This window comes from Amblyomma maculatum, chromosome 1 (assembly GCF_055883805.1).
Source record: "Amblyomma maculatum isolate TAMU_Amacu chromosome 1, ASM5588380v1, whole genome shotgun sequence".
In the NCBI taxonomy this organism is placed as follows: Eukaryota; Metazoa; Arthropoda; class Arachnida; order Ixodida; family Ixodidae; genus Amblyomma; species Amblyomma maculatum.
Window position 1 is genome coordinate 278,191,848 of NC_139344.1, and position 19,023 is coordinate 278,210,870.

General features: G+C 44.5%; 1 protein-coding gene across 1 annotated transcript in view; it reads right to left on the reverse strand.

The window, feature by feature from the left end:
- The window catches only part of LOC146206630 (uncharacterized), a 64,010-nt gene extending 62,670 nt beyond the window's left edge, over window positions 1–1,340 (reverse strand). Inside the window, exon 1 of the mRNA XM_084587051.1 lies at window positions 1,230–1,340. The gene's annotated coding sequence lies outside the window, so the exon portion shown is untranslated. The remainder of the gene's footprint in view (window positions 1–1,229) is intronic.
- Between the last annotated feature and the right edge of the window lie 17,683 nt (window positions 1,341–19,023).

The following is a 19,023-nucleotide window of genomic DNA, read 5'->3' on the forward strand; positions in this document are numbered from 1 at the left end:
ACTGAGGCTGTGAACTTTCAGAAGAGGGTAGTACGAAGGACAGTTCTTTTCGCGAATTCAGGTTACGGCTGGCAAAGTGGTGACGAAGGCAGCATTGTGCACTGAGAAGAAAAAGTTGTGCAATGCCAGGGAACTTGTACAAGCGAATAGTTAGAACTGTAGTAGGAAGGACGGAAGAGAAGAAGGGGAATTACGGATATTGCGCACGAAATAAGCAGCTGCATGCGCTAGAGAAGACCAATGTGTCACGAGTAGAGCACACTTGAAATGCGAGTTCTTAGAACGCACATTCCTTGTGAACACCGAAGATACCGTGCCAACCCTACACTTTTCAAGCAATGATGTGCACTAAAGTTGTCCGGGACTGTACTGTGTAACGAAACAAGCGATCGTTTGCAACTTCCTAAGCGATAAACAGACGTGTATCAGTTCGCGGAACGGCTTATACTTTGCGTCGTTTTAGATGAAACCATCAATAGTTTTTGGCGTTCAACTTTCGGTCTATGCTGAGGAATATTTGCCGTGAGATAATAAACAAAGCAACGGCGCACCAAAACACCACGTGTGCACCTGGATATCTGAACTCACGTTCGAGCCGTGCGACTGGCTGCTGGACGTGCGACAGCCAATCGTGTCTAGGCTCAATGCTAGACCTTACCGATATTGTGAAGTAAATATCGCAAATACATGTAGTGAACTACGGAGCAGGTCATGCTCTGTGTATTTTATGCAGCGCCAAAAGAGGTTGTGATCTTGGCTTGCCAACTGATGGCCTGAATTGAACTACGAATAATTAACAGCACGGTTTCACAGAAAAAAAAAAAAAGCAAAGACATGGTCGCAAAAAAACTCCAAAGATTTTGTAACGAAAAAAAAAAACTTAAATCGCACCTCCTTCTTGAATTTGCAACGAGTCCGAGTGGAACGTCATAATGTAACACTGCCTTGGACACAAGTCAACCAGTCCCAAAATTGTCATCAGCGGTAACACTATTGTTTCTCAGTGCTGTTGTTTACTCAGATTGCGATGGTAACTGCGAGCATATATCACAAGCTATAACGCGCACAAGTGCCAATGTATGCACCTTCTGCCGGTTGGAGCTATCATTCGGTTACAATCGTAAGACGCAGTGCAGCCACTTTCGCAAGCACGCTCGGCAGTGTATTCGCGTTCAAAGCAAGAGTCCGCAGTCGTATGAACGGACGGAAGAACGAAGTGTCCCTCTCACCAGTGATGCTCGACGGTCGGGAAGACGCCTTCCTGGGTGCTTGCCACTTCGCGGGACGAACTTGTAGCGGCAGTTTTTTATACCGGCCGCCGGCCCCCCTTGCCGGGACCCTTCCCCTCACCCCGATCCCGGAGCCACTTTCGGGCGTCGTCACGTGACCAGCGACGTCGACGTGGGCGTGCATCGAGTGGGCAGCGCGCGCGCCAGTTTGCCGTCCGGCGCCCAATTGATGCCACGTGACGTCACTCAGCTCGGTCCAATCCCGGACTTTGCGATTTGCGTGAGCGCTTTGGTGCCTCTTCTACGAGGAAACGCAGCAAACCGGCGACATTTATTCTAGTTCGTCTTTTCGATTTATTTTTATTTTTTGAGACTTGCCGCGCTTCATACGAACCTCGCGAGATGTTGTGGGTGAAGTGGCAGTGGGATGTTGGGGGATAATTGTTTTTGTCTCTGATTGATTACGGAGTGGAGTTTGAGAGAAGTAAATGGGTGACACCTGAAGGTTCTCAGGCGACACTCCGAGAAACTAAACGCTGCTCTCTTGGGCTATTTGTGCGCCCGCAAACCGAATATGAGTACGCAGTGCCAAAAGAGGAGAAGGGTAACTAGGCGATATTTAGGAGCATCCCTTATCTTTTTTTGCTTGTGTTTGCGCTCTTGCGACAGTAACGAAAAAACAGAAAGGGTTACAAGCATCAAGTTCAGACGCCAGGCCATGCTGTTAGCGCACGGCGCTAAATGGCACAGGCAGTACTTGTGCGCCAGCCTTCTTTCAACACATGGATCCCCAGAAATTAAAAAAAAAAATGAATTTCATCATTCAGTTGTTAAAAAGCGGCTACTCTCCACCGTTAAATCTTTCCCAAGCAGGCTACCGAAAGAAAATACGCCACAAAACCAATAATTTAGAGATTTCATTTCATTTTCACCGGGTTAAGTGGAGAAATATGGGAGAGGCCTTCGCCCTGCAGTGGGTATAGTCAGGCTGATGATGATGATGATGTTGATGATGATGATGATGATGATTTCATTTTCATTTGTATTTCCGTAAAGACCCCCCGGAGGGAAAGACTATAATTGGGACTATAGCTTGAGAGATGAAACACTAACAGAGTATGAACGGTGAAAGAAACGGGCGACTCTGTTTTGCACGGCTTCCAATGAATTAATGAGGTATGCTTGCTGTGGATTCCAAATTGCGGATGCATACTCAAGGTTTGGTCTCATCAATGATTTATAAGCAAGTAGCTTTACATTTTGAGGGGCGTCGTGAAGATGACGTTTAAGAAAGCCTAGTTTTATTTGTAGATTATGTTAGCTTTGACACGTGCTCACGCTATGATATATCATTGCTGATAGTAATGCCGAGGTAAGTATAGGACGGGACAAGTTTGATAGGAGAGCCAGTAATCTTATAAGCAAAGAAATGCGGGTTGCGACAACCATGAAAAGAAATGAGCTTGCACTTATTGGGATTAAGTGTCATCAACCAGTGCTTGCACCATGATTGCATGTGGTTAAGATTGTCCTTGAGGGATTCTTGATCAGCGGTATTAGAAACTGGGACATAAATAACGCAATCGTAGGCGAACAGGCAGATGACATGATAAATTTTGTGGCAGATCATTAATAAAAATTAGGAATAGGGGGGAACCAAGGATAGTTCCCTGAGAGACGCCCGATGTTACCGGTAGAGGGTTAGAGCAGTAGTTGTTAATAGTAACGGGCTGTGAACGACATGTGAGGAATTCTGTTATCCATACAATAATTTCTCGATCTAAGTTTAATCTGGAAAGTTTTAAGAGTAGACGTTGAGGTACTTTATCGAATCCTCTGGCAAAGTCTAAAAAGATGGCGTCAGTTTGTAAGTTAGCATCAAGGTTGGAATGAAGAAAGATGGCAAGCTGCGTCTCGCATGATAGGCCTTTTATAAATCCATGATGGGATGGAGTGAAAAACTTTATAGAGAGTCTAGATGCTGCATTATCTGAAAGTAGATGACGTGTTCCATGAGTTTACAAAAGATGCAAGTAAGGGAAATGGGGCGATAGTTGAGTGGAGAGTCTCTGTTTCCTGATTTGAAAACAGGAACGACCTTCCCCATCTTCCAGTCTTCTGGGATGAAACCTGCGGCGAGTGACTGAGAAAACAACGAGCACAAAAACTTGGAGGAAATGTCCTTAGTGTTTTTAAGAATCAAGGCAGAAAGATGAAACTCCCAAAAACTTTGTGTTAATTTCGTCGATTCCGGCTGACGATGAAATTTTTAATTTGTCAATTGCGAACGAAATGCCATTTGGATGGAAAGCGATAGCTGGCATTGCCAGTTCAGTAATGGAGGGTAGCGAAGGGAATGGTTCAGCAGGTTCTATCGTGAATATTCACGAAAAGGCAGTATATAATATATCGGCACACTGAGCATCACTGACATGTCGCCGTTATCATCAGTAAGGGTGATGTCGCGCGATTGCTGGGGATTTATCACGTTCCAAAAATTTGTCGGGTTACTTGTTATCATTTTGGGTAAGTCGTTGTGAAGAAAGAAATATTTCACGCTTTTCACTGCTGACAAGTATGCATCTTCTGCGCTGCAGTATTTCTCCCACGCAGAAGGGCTGGATTTAGGTTTTGCTGAACGTGCACTTTGGATTATATCTGCTCGTTAGATCACTAATTGTGCGTTCGAAGATTAACCAGTTCTCGTCGACTGTACGCTGATGGTAGTGAAGTTCAAATGTGGATAAGAGGGAGTTTAATTCATTATTTATTGCTGCGTAATCGGCCTTATCGTAAAGCTTTATTGTTTTGTTTTTTACACTTGCCTTTGAACGGGAGTGATATTAAATGAGGCTTGAATAACTTTATAGTCACTGACTTCCGTCAAGTAACAGAAGCTAAGGTCTCATGATGACTAGTTAGAATGGGATGTTTTGTGAAGTCTCTGTGATGCGTGTTGGCTCAGTAATTAGCTGTGAAAGATTAAAATTGAGACATACGTCGACAAATTCTCGAGGCTTTTAAGAAATGGTAACATCAGATTGGTGCCAGTTTATAGATGGGTAGTTAAAGTGACCGAAAAGAATAATTCGTGCGCTGGGATACTTAGTTGTTAATTGTATCAAAACACTGTTAAACTCACGAGGGAAGTTAGGAATATTATGTGGCGATCGATAGCAGACGCCAATTAATGTTGTTATTGGTGCAGTGCGGCAAATGAGCCGCATAATTTCAAGGTGAGATGTGATGTTGACAAGAGAGAAAGATAGTTCTCGATTAACGGCGACTAAAACTCCTCAAGAGCCCTCACGGTCTTTGCGGAAAATGCGAAAATTTGGTAAATCACGCAGAACTTCAGAATCGCTGATATTTTCCTTTGAGCCATATGTTTCTGCTAGTACTAGTATGTTGCTACCACACGACGATACAAGGTTAGATGCAAGGTCTCGTTTGGGAAGGAAGCTGCGTATATTTGTGAAAATGACGGAAAGGCAAAGGTTGCTTCGAGAGCTGGGTCTAGGATGACAAGCTGATAAAGGGCATTGCGGAGGCCGGCACCGAAAAGATATCTGCTATGGGATTTCCTTCATTGTGTTTGTTGTTTTGTCGAAGAAGTAGCGCTTGGGTCCGATATGAAGCGTCTTATAACGGAGCGAGAATTTTTCAGTTGTTTCTTTTGCGAATGCAACCAAGTGCTTTCGAATATTTTGGACGCTGCGGGAATAACCTTCGCCGACACTGAAGTCCGTTCCTTTAAATTTGGGCCCTTTAGATAGAATAGTTTCTTTGGTCTTTGATGATGTGAATCTGACAATGATTGGGCATTGACGGTTTGAGATATGATGGCCAAGCCGGTGGGCGCGCTCTATTTCTTCAGGATCCAAGGCTATTTCCAGGCGTTCTAAGCAATGATTAGCGATAATCTTTTCAGACTCGGCGTATGTTTCACGGGGAGATGAGTGAGGCAGACCATAGCAAATTAAATTGTTCCTGCGGGAGCGGTTTTCAGAATCGTCAAGACGAATCTGTAAGTCATAAACCAAAAGGGCTGTCTGGTTAGCTGTTGACTGAATGATTTCAACGTCAGATTTAACTGAAGACAAATCCTGGAAATGTTCTTCGAGTTCAGTGAGGCGGGTATTGAAATCGGATGTCGTTCGGTCGATCGAAAGCATACGTCCTTTTATATCTTGAATGTCAGAGATTAGTGTTGCCTGGCCATCAGACAGCTTTTTTCAATTCAGCCAGAACGACATCCAATTTGTCAGGTCCAGGGTTGGTTTCAATATAACCAACAATGAGTAATAAGGACCGTACACTATGACAACATTCGGCACAAATAGCGGTCAAACACTTCGGGCTCGGCAGCTGTATCAGGAAATAATTACTGGAATTTTTAGCAAATAGACTGACCGGTTCACTAACCTGCATAATGAAGTAAGCCAGATTCGATGACTGCCGTAGCTGCCGAGCCCAGAGATCGCGCGAGGTGATTGCCAGTCCTTTATATGTGGCTCGCTGAGTGACGTTGTTGCCGATGGTGTTTCCCAGTCGAAGTCGAGGGTCCAGTTATTCACGTGCGGTGAATGGGAAGGGTCTGTAATGGCGCTGATGAAGCGGTAGCTATCTCCGACGGCGCTCCAAGAAAACTCGGCTGGAGACCGGGAAGTGTCCAAGAGGGCCCAGGAGGCGTCGAAGAACACGGTCAGCAGAAGGCAAGCGGAGGAATGAAAAGGCACCTGCATAATGAAGTAAGCCAGATTCGATGACTGTGCCGTGGCACAGCTGCCGAGCCCACCGGTTCACATATTTTAGTGCCGTCGTTTCTTTTTCTTTCTTTTTTTTTTTTTTTTTCAAGCAGAAGCAGTCTTTAGCTTTGACCGACACTCTTCACTAACCTGTGATCATCAACGTTTCCTCCACAGATTTATGTTTGTGAATCCGCTCCTGACTTTCTGTGACTTTGAGACGGGTACGATAACAAGCACAAAGAAATAGCAGGCTACTGCGCCTCGACCTATTTCCTCATCGTCCCCTGGTTACTAAGGTTCAGTATTTTCTAAATAATGGAATGTTCAACATATGACTAATGCATTTTCCTGCCGAGCCTCTGCCTCGTGCAAGTCTCTCGGAGTTCTTTTTTTTTTTTTCTTGAATTTTCCCCGCCTTTACGTCGGACCAAGACGGCATTCAAACTTAATATGCGGCACGGAGGTTTACAAACCGTAATTGGATGGTCAATTTATTTCTCTTGGACACAGTTTCAGTAGCAAAATCGTTGTCACATGGCAGCTCCCCAATGAAAGACGTGTTGTTCAGAAGCAAAGGTGCGCGCAGTCCGCACCGTAAGCGAGCTGATGAACAGCGCTGAGCTGACATTTGGTTCTGAATAAGCGCTGTTAAGAACGCGTATGCGCATTTTGCAGAGCCTGAGAGCAAGAGAGAGTAAACCGCGAGTAAAGTACACGAACCGAGTAAAGCCCGCTAAAGTAACCCGGTAGCTTATTGCTGCGAGCAAGTAATCATAATTTGCTGTTTCTGCCAAATGACGGACGTCAAAATGAACCGAGTCAGCTCGGAAGCGTTGCCACATTTAAAACTGAAACGTTTTGCTTGGAATTGTTTCAAAGTTTGCTATAAAGAGAAATATTGAGCAGCAAAGAAAACTTGGTTGCGACCAAATGCTTCCACCTCCTGTAGTGTAGTGTAGTTTTTTGTGAGTGAACTGATTTACTTAAATGGCCCCTGACACGCCATTTACGATCGTATTTTGATGCTACAGGTGTTTATAGGTGGTCTTAGTGAACATTGAGATGATATTCGAAAGGATGTGCGTGTTGGCTGTAATTTACAAATATGTTTTGAAAATTGCCGCTCGCAGCTGAGTAGGGCGACTCACCAGCGTGCGTTTTCGGCCGCCCAGCCCATGCGACGTCAGTGGGACAAGCGTTATCATTGGCCATGGCCGTATGACGTCACGTGTAATTTTGGAATTATAAATTTTAAAATGAGCACTATTGTTTCTTGAAGTAATATTTTATTCGTTCATTATTATTGCATAATAAAAAAGGTGAGAATTCTACGCGCATCTTGATCGAAACATTTCCGACTGAGAGAGATCCGTCTGCTCGCAAAAGCACGTGTTGTCCGTTTTGAAATCTCGGGATCCCAACTGCTGCTGCTTTGTTTCTAGTTCAGAATCGACCACCATTGCTGTGTAGTTGGCTATAAAGCCGAGGACAGGAAAGATGTCACAATGCGACATCATGTTCCAAGAAAACAAGGTGCCAAGCTGGAAAGCTGGAAAATGCCCTTAAGAGCATCTGCATTACTGGTATGATTAAGTCTACCTTTCCTTTGCCAGCCTCTCCTTCCTCTTTCCTATTTCTTTCACCAAACTGGCCGAATATCTTCAAATTTAAAGATGCAATGCAATTCTGATACTACATTAGACTGCGCGAGAGCCAAACCTAAAAAGTAAAAGGGATCAGCTTCTGTTCCTGCTTCTAGCATCCGCACCTTCATTTACAAGGCTTTCAACTTAAGATTAGTGACAAGTGTGCTACCAAATCAGCGTTCAAATAACACTGCGTATGCAACTGCCTATAGTCCACTGCATTCGTTTATATGTCACCTTAGAAATGTAGAGCTCAAATCGCAACATTCTTTTAAAGAGAAAACCCTTCTTGGCTCATCGAACGAAATCCCGTATGCGAGATTTGTGGACAAGATCTGTGCGCTAATGTGTCAGTGTGCTAATAAAGGATGTATTAGGAGGGAAATTAGATGTCAGTCGGCCTAATGGCGTCATCAGAAAAATAAAAATCCTGACTCCTCCGGGAATCGAACCATGATCTCTTCGATCCCCAGCCTGGCACTTTAACCAACTACGCGCCACGATCAGGACCATAAAACGCACGTCATAATCCTTCTTGTCTACCGTGAGGATAATAGTAGTGATGACAATGACGCTGTAATGAGTGATAATGACAATGATAGCATTAACAATGATAATGACGATGCATTAAGTTGATAATGATAACGAGAGCAAACGTGATGCACCGTGTGCAGCAGCAACGCTCCAGCTTTCGCATTTCTGCAATGTAGATCGTACAGTGCTCTCGGAATTTTTTCCCCCTAGGTCTGAATTAAGATTGGACTAAAGATGCTAGTGCGGCTGGTACTGCCATGCTGGCATTGAAATTTTTTTACTGCATTGATACATTCGTTATCTTTACGTAATACAGGTCACTTAGTACGCGAACATACCGCATGCTAAGATAGAAATTTCGGGTAGGCAATAACCTATTAAATAATCAAATATTTAGGGGAATCCCCCAAGGTGGAGTAGATTTCTAATAAGGGGGTAATTACTCAGCTACATAGGGGGAATGATGACACTGCGTGCGCACATATTAGGCGAGGCGTACGCAGCTCATTTGGTCGAAAAGGCGTCGCTGTAACCCAAAATTGAGAAAACCGGTTTGGGAGAGAATGCGCACGAGATTTGTTATCAAAATCCTGGCGCAAACGCTAATGACACAGCGTTCAGGATGGTGTCATGCCATTTCTCTTCCCATTTAGCTTCCATCTGCTATAGTCAAGTTGGAGACTAGTCAGAGATAGGGATTCTAACCGACCGACGACATTTGTACCTCCCTGCCACGATGGCTAACTGGTTAGGGAGCTCGACTGCTGAACCAAAGGATGCGCGATTGAACCCCGGATGTGGCAGCCGCTCTTCGATGGAGGCGGAAAAAAAGGCGGCCGTGTGCCGTGCGATGTCAGCGCACGTTAAAGAACCCCAGGTGGTCGAAATTTCCGGAGCCCTCCACTGCGGCGTCTCCCATAGCCCGAGTCGCTTTGGGACGTTAAACCCTGATAAACCTAAATCGAAACCAGACATATGGATCTCAGATAAGTGTAGACGTCCGCTGAAAAGTGAGCCAGATATTGCGCCTTCCTATACGCAAAAAGGAGCTTAAACAAAACAAAAAAATAGAAAATTATTCTCGGAATGAAAAGGCGGTGTTAAATGCGCTATCGCGTTTATCCTTAAGGTGAAGCTTGAGCGTACCCTCAATACTTATTTCTGAACGGCACATGGCACCCATGTATAATATTTTCGAGTCTAAACCGGGTTTTGTTTGAGAAGGAGTTCTGTTCCTTTACGTAGTTTCCATTAACAATCGGTCGATCAGGTTTGAAATGATGCGGAGCTGACCGAGCCCTTCTTTAAGCGTAGCATAAATATAACTAGCTGTGGACTGATAAAGTCTCTCCCTTCTGGTCTCAGTACCATGTTTCAGATCATACCCGCTTGAGCGTTCGCAGCACGATTCTCTCCCCATACATAATAGTTGCAGTCATCAGATGATCCAGAATCTGCAATTGTATCAACCAGATGTAATTACGGTGATAAGAAAGGCGATTTGTGTCCGCTTTCCAGTTTTTACCTTTACCTTCCGTTATTTTTCGAGCGGCTGAAAGTTGGCGCAGAAGTATCAGCAATACAACAACAGGAAAAAAAATGGAAACATAGTTGCATGAGAAATGGGGCAGATAGAGTTTTCGTGTTTTTTTTTTTTTTTTTTTTTTAACTTCTCCCACTCAGCTCCCGTTGTAGTCACCGCGTGTACAGGATTAAAAGTTAAAGTTGAAAGTAAGTTCACGTGCAACGCCAAGTTAAGGCTTTGAAAATGCTAGACCGTGTCATGGACATGAGATAACCTCGCTACTTTTGCATACGCGCTCAGCGGCTAGCGACAACCGAAGAAATGCAGTCGGCACGCAGCATGAGTGAGGCAGCAGCCAGAATTTGACTAATGGAGATTAAGGGAGTGAGCTGGAGGAGAAAATTGTTTAGTACGCTGTCACAGATTAAGCGCGTGCATCAATTAGCCGCGACGGGAAAGCGATCGCTCGTGCTTTTGCAACAGGCGCCCCATGTCTAGATCGAAGAACGTTGATTCTGGTTTGCGATTTTCTGACAATCCTGAAAAAAAAAATAAATTGCAGTGAGCCGCAGACTGCGATTTTCGGGGCCGTTCGAGTGCATTTCAGCCGATTAGATCGGTCAGGCAAAGGAGCAACAGAATGGCGAAGACGTCAACCAGCGTAGCTTTCGAGGAAGTAGAAATTAAAGTAGAAACATAAACGGGCGTCTACCTAAGTGCTCGACTTTTTTTTATCCTCACGAGGTTGCAGAACTGTTGTGGCCATTTCATATTTATGTTCGGTCTCCATAACTCGCCACTACGAGGAATTACTCAGTAGAGAGTTGGTACATGCTGGAAAGAAGAATAAAATCAGCGGAAAAGATGACGCAGGTACAGTATACGGAAACTGCAGAAGGCAACGCTGGACTATGTCGAGCGAGTTTAATTAAATCAAGTATTCTTTACGCTCAACTTGAATGCTATCTCTCAGTCGGTAGATAACACGACCAATTCATCGAAAAGTGGGCTGCGCTGGAGCAGACAGCGGCTCCTTCGTCGGTAAGGGTACGGCCAAGTGTCAACTAAGCTTTCCTCTCTCAATCAAGCATTGTGTTCATCGCTTTCACAGAAGATCCACAGTTGAAGTGAAATTGGTCCTGGTGTAGGGCTCGAACCCAGTGGGTCCCTTAAACATCGGACCAACACCATTTGCACCTCGAGTTCCAGATCAGTGCCCTCTCGTCCTACCGTTGCTAGTCGTCCCGGTTAGCGCAACTTGCGATGGTTGACGATTCGAGCGCCGGTCCAGAATGAATTTTTCCGAGAACACCAATTTTTGACATTTTCTAGGAGAAGTTATAGAATGTAATTTTTTTCACATATTGTTGCACATCACAGTAACATTGAGCATAATCGCAGATCTTCCCTCGGCAGAATCCTAGTGTCTTGCTGTCAGTTTTCAAAAATGCGTTCCATCCATTTTCAATGGCAGTCTGACTTATTTGTTGCGAGCGCAGGACAAACTTCGGAAGAAAAGTTTTGGCACGCATCGGAAGTTAGGCCATTTTATCAATATTTATTTATTTGTCTTTACCCTGAGGGCCGTACAGGCATTTCAGAGGGGAGTGCACAAAATTAATACAGAGAAAACAATGTAAAAATGTATATATATATATATATATATATATATATATATATATATATATATATATATATATATATACATTTTGTATATATGTGCAAATATTGTTACAGGCGATATTAAGGAAGAAGAAACGGGCAGTAGCGCAGGCAGGAGCGCTCGCGCTAGGCCCGGTAACATTTCATTAAACGTCATCTCACGACCATCGAGCATCTTCTCTCTGTCCTCTGTTCTCCTGTTTTCATCGCTTGCCGCCACGTAACATTTGGTTGGAGATGCGAGGTACTTCATCATCACCCCCTCATCCTGGTCCGGAGCTTCGGTGCCCTGCGACTTCTTGAGCCGTCGGCTGAAGGTCAGGAGGCATCGCATGGCTGTTCCCCAGCCTGCCGGACCCAGCAAGACCTTGCCATTCCTCCGCCCCGTCCTCCCGCCCCGACCACAAGTCACGACGAAGGAGAGACTGACCCGAGGCAGCCACACATGACCACAAGACACAAGAAAAGACCCGAAAGACCATATGTGACCCTATTGACCAGATGTGCCGACCAAAGACCCCACGAACCAAAACACCGCTACACTTCAAGACATCCTCCCCTGCCTATGCCATGCGGTGCGTGGTTTGGCCTCCGCCATCGAGTCGTGGCAACGTGTGGCCCGAGAGTGTCCTGGGCCAAGGTTTCATCGAGAATCATCGTGCCGGCAAGCCGTTCTATTCTTCCTTCTTCCTTTTCTTCTTCAAGCGTCCAGACACGCCCATCATCATGCCATGGAATCATCATCGGCAAACTTCCTGGTCTACGATCGGGACGATCGCTCGGTGGCCCCGGGTCATGTTACGGGCGATATCAAGGAAGAAGGAGCGGGCAGGGACGCAGGCAGGAGCGCTCGCGCTAGGCCCGGTAACATTTCATTAAACGTCATCTCACGGTCATCCAACCACTTCTCCCTGTTCTCTGTTCTGTTTTCATCGGTTTGCCGTACCGTAATAATATGTCCATAAGAGTATCTTGCAATATTACACCCTTGTCTCATGATTATTTAAAACATACCTCATTGTTTTTTTATGGAAAACCTTAAATACTGATTGCGAGCGCCTGTCAAATTTCACAAGCACAATTATGAGGCGCATCGGAAACTTGCGCTGCTTATATTAATATGTTCATAAAAGGGTCTCTTACAATGTTCCACAAGTTGCTTCACAATTACTTTCAAGAACGCAGTCCACTAGTTTTTTGCGGCAACTATTCGGTGCGAGCGCAGGAAAAACTTTAAACGCAAATTTCTTGCGGCGCACCGGAAGCCTGCACCGTTCCCATCAGCGTGTAGATATTTTATTTTACATTACAGCTGCCTCCCGATTAAAAGCCGTCCCAGAAGCTTGAACTTAAACATACCAAGGTTCTGAGAAAGCTGCCTCGTTTTCTTTGTAGTCGTGTGGCTGCGCTTGTGTGGGCGCTAAAAAAAAAAAAAAAAAAAAAAAAAAAAAAAAAAAAGAGTATTAATCATTAAATCTATTTTTTAAATGTTCTGATTCTGCGGAAAGATTAAAAATCGATTTGGATGTTGACCACTTACTTAAAGATTCATAACAAGTTTGGTAATGTCTACACATGCGTTTTTAATTTATTTATTCATTCATTTATTTATTTGTTTGTTTATTTATTTACTTATTCATACTACAGGCCAAGAACTGGCCAAAGCAGGAGAGGCAATACAATAAAAGGCATGACAATGCAAGAAAAGAAGAATAAAATCGCGCGAAAATGATGCAGGCTGTAGCATTGTTAATGAAACAAGTAAATTCTTGCACTTGCACAATGATTAAGAACACCCGCACATACGAAATTACCAATGGGTGGACAAATCGTGGTGCTGAACAAGACAAAGTGGAAAAACCATCTCAAAACAAATTAATTTGAAATACAAAATATACGTTGCAAACACTGCTATATTTCAGCTAGTTTACGCGAGTCAATTTTCTTCCAAGTCTTCTGCAAAGTTCCGTGATTGTAATACTTATACAGAGATAAAATTCCATTCGTTTATGCGTGATTTTGCTTTAGAAAATATTGGCGCACGTATTGGACTGGGAGCATTTCTTTTTAAAATTAAAAGAAAACATTCAAGAACAAATTTTTTCTCGGTACCTTCGCGCTTGTTATCACGTACGATTTTCCAATGCATGCTAAGACACCTCGTGACTGTGTTTTTCAAGAAAAAAAGAATAGTTTCCGTAAAGTCGCCGCGAGACAGTAGAGGACAACGCCAAGTCCGCACCCAGATAGGACCAGAATCGATAGAAGACGAAATCGATTCCCGGGGTCGAACAAGAAACACAGACGTCCACAGGTTTGTGTGGCACCGAGCGCTCTCGCAAGGGTCACACGTTTTGCGATGTAACCGTCCTGCAAAACTGGCCCAAATACTATCAACCTCACCCAGAACTAAACCTCTGAGCTGGAACGATCCTTATGTCGGGTATACAGAGAGAAGTGCGTCAATTTTTTTTTTTTTTCTTTTGCTCAATGGGACGAAGAACGGCCGTTCAAAAATATAAAAAATATTCACGTTTTATTGAAAAATGTTTAGAGCTAGCGATCTTTTTGTGCGCAAGTATTTCGCCGCATTATTCTTGACAGCAACAGTAATGTAAAGACAGATATGGTTGTTTCCTAAACTTCTCCACGGACTTCTGTAAAGCAAAATTCTGTCAATGATAATAAATTACACAGCTAAAGTCACACACTATCTGAGAGCGCAAAGTTCTGTGAAAATTCGTGGCAAAAAGCTGTATTAGAATTATTTATTGTTGAAGGCGGCAAAGAACACGCACACTAGTATTAATTATTGTACGTATGAGACTCCAAGATAAACAAAAAGATTTCATTCGGAGGTTTATAATCAGTCATTGACAACCCACAAAACGCTTCAATGCTCCTTAAAGAAAAGTTTACAACTTCCTCGAAATTTCACATTTGAAACAAAAAATAGATCCAGGCCATGGAAGTGGGATCACCTGCTTTTCGGGACATTCCTATTACCAACTAAGCTGGTCAAATATTTAGAGGAATCCCCAAATGTGGAGTTGATTTGTCGAATTTTTCGAATTTTTCTCTAAATACTTTTCCTTTAGATTAACTTTCTTTAACAATTTTTTTTTACGAATTTTTCTAACTACGAAGTCTCTGAGAAAGCTGTTTAGCTTTCCTTTGGAGCTGTATGGCTGCGCTTGGGTGGATGTCAATGAGTAAATACTCCCTTATTACAAATTTACTCCACCTTGAGGAATTCCCCAAGATATTTGACCAACACCATTCCCACTCCGAGTTCTTGACAAATTCGCTCTCGCCCTGCCATCTGATCTACTAACCGTCCTGGTTAGCTCAGTCGTTAGAGCGACTGCCCCTGGAAGGCGGTGGTGCTGTGTTCGATCCCCGGACCAGGACCCGTATTCCGAGGTCGCGTCGTTATCGAAGTGTAACTATCTCACGTGACCTCTAGTCATCTCATTGGTTAAAACGCCGAAACCGGACTTTGCCGCTGCGGAACCGGAACTGGTGGCAAATCATGTTCCTACGTTCCCACCAATCAGATGACTCGAGGTCACGTGAGATAGCGACACTTTCGATAACGACGCAAACTCTGAATACGAGCCCAGGACGAATTTTTCTTTACTACGAAGTTCTGAAAAAGCTGTATAACTTTCCTTAGTAGCCGTATGGGTGTGCTTGGGTAAATGCACGTAAATGAGTAATTACTCCCTTATTGCCAACTAAGCTAACAAGAACGGTCAACTACTGGCAGGGCGGGGTCGGACGATATATACATCGATTAACTTCGCATCCCAAATCACCAAAGAGTCGCGATTTCGACTAATTATAAGTGTTAAAATAATGCGGTATGCCGAAATAGCGGGTCATAAAATAAGAATTGGTCCCTCAAAACCGTAGATAAGATTATCCGAATATATAGACAAATTAGTCAAAAAAGCAACGTATCATACTATGTTACCATGCATAACATTAATCTGCAAGTGTCAGTAATTAGTGGGCACCTTCCGCGGATAGGCGGTGGTTGCGGTTTCGAGCACAGGGCCAGGACGGGCCTTTCTGTAACCGCAAACATTTCAAAAAGACCGTGTTTCTTCGCGGCTGCGTGGCTGAGCTTGGTTAGACGTTGAAGGCCAATTATTTTGTTGAGAAGCTAAACTGAAATTCAGCCTCAATGAAAACCAACAGCTAGAGCACTGCCTAGCTGTTGGTATCAGTGAGAGAGCCTGATATCTCTCACTGATACAGTGAGAGATATCAGGCTCACATGCCCAGCCCCATCGTTATAGGTGCTGTCTCTGCGTTTTCGACCAGCAAGAGTGCTGGAAGCTACGCGGGCAGGACCGACGCATCGATAACGAGACACATTTAGCCGATCATGAGAGTATAGACACCGGACCTTGAGAAACATGCTTCGCCCTGCTGCACTATCCTATCTGCAGATCGCTCCCCATCACACGCAACAGGCATCCGAGCAGCACGCACGTCTATCACGAGGTACAGAAAGGCAGCCGTCGCTTTGAAAAGCATCAACAACCAGATACCCTGCACCCTTGTAAAGATTTTTCCTGCATTCTGACGCTGCCATAAATAGCTGCACTGCAATCGGCGAAGCAATCGCGGAAGGAGCTTGTACTCCACCTTGACAGCCAACAAAGCAAAGCATCCGACCCAGCTTTACGCTGTTGTGGTTACCTGCTCAGTGCAGCGCAGTTGCTGACGGCACAGCAACAGCGGCTCACGGTGGTTGGTCCCCTCAGAAATATGGTATTTGTGGCAGTTGTAGCCTAGATCTCGCCACGCACCCTATGGTGCATCCAGGTCCGCCGCTGCTAGTACCGACCCCTTCGACGCATCAACACCACGTGTGACTTCCACATGTCGCGTAACCTGGATAGGGGTGACCGTACTACCTTAACAACAGAAACATATATTAGCCCAATTATCTTCGCGTTACTCTTTCATACCAATTTCCCCAGGCCTCTCAGTTTCTTCGAGAGACGTTAGAGGCCAGTGCAATGGAGAAGCGGAGGACGAAATACTGAAAACAGAACGGGCGTTGCCTATACAATAAGAGAAAATATCCCTTGATATATTGTGTATTAATGAAATTCACGGACGCAATAAAACGGAACGAAGCGAAATACGAAACACACAATAGAGAGAAAACGCTCACCACACTTATTCTGCGCATTCATTGCATGTAAAGGCAAGTTTGCGGTACCGAAGGTCAAGCATAGTCACCACAGTGACGGTGCAGTTTTAACTTAGACCTAATTATACCAACTGTTTATTGTCAAAGAATCCAGCACAACATAACCTTGCAGCACTCGACCATATGCCAATCAGAGAGACAAACTCATCAGTTGCCGTCAGCGTTGAATTCGAAAGAGAACCACACAATCCTTGCGCTGTATCACATGCACAGATAGCAAAACCAGGCTACAGCGCAGGGGTTGTGGCTCATTTGTTGCGGACTCAACAGTTATGCAAGCTTATACTGTGTCAGGTTGCTTGACAATAATTAGTTTATGGTGAGCCCCGCCCTGTCTTCAGTGCACATAGTCAGCGTCTTTTTGCGCCGGTGTTCAGGCCCTGCTGAAACTGGCTCACACTGAAAATATATTTCGATCAAGCGGATTTATCTGTTTTAATTTGTATGTTTGTTGTTATTTCGTAGTATAGTTTGTTATTCCCTACTCCCGTACATACAGCCCATAGCGAGGACAGGAGGAACAAGTAGCTCTATTATCATTAAGCATGTGTAGTTCGAAACCGTTCGAAACCCCTCGCACCACATATGCGATGTTGGGTCAACTTTCCGAGGGGACGCCACGACAGCTCAATCATACTTAACGTGACCTTCGTTTTACAGCGTTTTTTCTTTTTTTCGTCCTGAGAGCCCATTTAATAACGACCATCATGTTGTAAATTATGGCTATAGCGCTGCTGAAACAAAATAAAATTGCTGTGTGTTTCCACACGAAGACACTGGCATTCCCGGCCTTCAAACTAAAAATTTTAATAAGGCTGCGTCCGCGGACGCAGTGACGAAGATGTTGTCATCCCTCTTGAGCAGTGAGGCCACGCGGTCGATTCGTTCTACTTTGAGAGGCCATGATTTAGCCTTCTCGAGTATCGCGTCGTTTTCGCCTGGACATTCTCATCTGTACGGGTCAGCGCCAAGCTGATGAAGAGGCACGTGCACGCACCGACACGCATGGGAAGAGGCCGAAGAGAGCAAAAGGGTTCAGTGTCATCCATTTCTTTTTAACTGCAAATAACGGGCACGTGGGCGACATTTCGCTCTACGAATCAAGCTTCTGTGGCTTAATGACAGGTTCAAGGAAATATGTCCCAGTATAGTGCAGAATTGTGCGATATAGCTGGCATAATGCGGTGAGGTTAGCACTAGCTGCTATGGTACGGTCTTGCATGCGTTTCGTGGCGGTGAGGCACGTGTATAGTACAGCATGGTGCGGTACGGTACGGTACGGTACGGTATGACACGGTATGGTATGGTATGGTATGGTATGGTATGGTATGGTATGGTATGGTATGGTATGGTATGGTATGGTATGGTATGGTATGGTATGGTATGGTATGGTATGGTATGGTATGGTATGGTATGGCATGGCATGGCATGGCATGGCATGGCATGGCATGGCATGGCATGGCGTGGCGTGGCGTAATGTGGTATGGTATGGTATGGTATGGGTATGGTATGGTATGGTATGGTATGGTATGGTATGGTATGGTATGGTATGGTATGGTATGGCATGGCATGGCATGGAATGGCATGGCAGGGCATGGAATGGCATGGCATGGCGTGGCGTAATGTGGTGTGGTATGGTATGGTATGGTATGGTATGGTATGGTATGGTATGGTATGGTATGGTATGGTATGGTATGGTATGGTATGGTATGGTATGGTATATGTTCCTTCACAATCTCTGACTGGTGCGAAATGAGAGGGCTCTTGGAGATCACCTCTTTGTTGAACTCGGCAAGCAACCGTAGTCGGGTGTCTGCTGACCAAGTGTCACTGCTGGTACAAGAAAGAACATCTCCAATAAATTCAGTGCTCTCGCGAACGACCGAAAGGCTACCTTATACCTCGTCTGTCGAGTGGCGTAAGTTTCGAAATTCGATGCATTTAACCAGCAACTGCTGTAGCGGAAGAGACCGATGCCACGCAACCCATTCTATGCGGAAGCAGCACACACCTTGGGCCCAGTATTAGCATAGTGTTCGCAATGTCCAGCCCTAAATTGGCCCAGACGTTGCCAACAGTGTACTAATACTGGGCCCAAGGTTTTTGCTTAACTTCTCCGTTTTCTAATATACTGAATCAGTGAATACCAAACGAAAAAATTGCAGGCTATGATAGGCGACTCTCAATAGCTCTTACTTAGTTTCGCAGGGCTAGGGCACACCGTATTCTGAAAACATTGGTTACATTTAGCTGCGACAACCGGATATATCGGGTGTGTCGGCGAAGGTGAAGCAGAATATTTAAACATAGCTAGGCTTTTTGAGATATCGAGTTGGCTTCCTGATAACTAAATTCAAACAGTCCACTTTTTAACTATTATTATTAGATACTTGAATGTAAATTGAGATTTATAACTAGCCGTTATTGATAGCCACATCACCTTTTA